Here is a 555-nt window from a genome sequence, read left to right on the forward strand (position 1 = left end):
ACACAGGGCCCCGTGCAAAAGAACCTCACACTGGATTTAACGCTCTGTTGTCACTGTCTGTAACACTTAACAATTTTATGTTTGAATGTGATTTTGGAAGTGGAGACCAAGGGGACAATAAAGCACGTTTGTGAGTAAAGGAGCCATGCACGACATTTCTGTCCACAGTTCCTATTACGCTCTATTTGCACACAGCATACAAGATGCTCCCTGGAAGCACAGAACTCTGGTAGACCCACAACATGTGTGAATTCAGCAGGATTCAAAGCAAGCACAAGTATGTTACATCTAGGACTGAATAAGTGGAGGTTCTGACAGCCACGAAAGGGCTCTTTCAACTGGAACCAGAATTTGCCTTGACCACCAAAAGGCAGCAGTGGCATTCTAACCATGTGAATAAGAATTCTATCTTATTAGATAGATAAGAATTCTATCTTACTCCTGTTACTTCACTGCATTAGGCAATCACATACACCAAAATGATGACATAAGAGGAAGGGGAAAGATAGGACTACCCCTGGTATCTTTCCCTTTCAGCCCTTCCTTATTCATCAG

The 555-nt window shown here is 42.7% G+C and overlaps 1 protein-coding gene across 1 annotated transcript in view; it reads right to left on the bottom strand.

The window, feature by feature from the left end:
- Nucleotides 1-555, bottom strand: part of LOC105002976 (metalloendopeptidase homolog PEX-like) — a gene marked incomplete at its 5' end in the record, with an annotated part of 38491 nt that overhangs the window by 18156 nt on the left and 19780 nt on the right. The window lies entirely within an intron of this gene.

Source organism: Bison bison, unplaced genomic scaffold, assembly GCF_000754665.1.
Source record: "Bison bison bison isolate TAMUID 2011002044 unplaced genomic scaffold, Bison_UMD1.0 scf7180017856906, whole genome shotgun sequence".
Classification (NCBI taxonomy): Eukaryota; Metazoa; Chordata; class Mammalia; order Artiodactyla; family Bovidae; genus Bison; species Bison bison.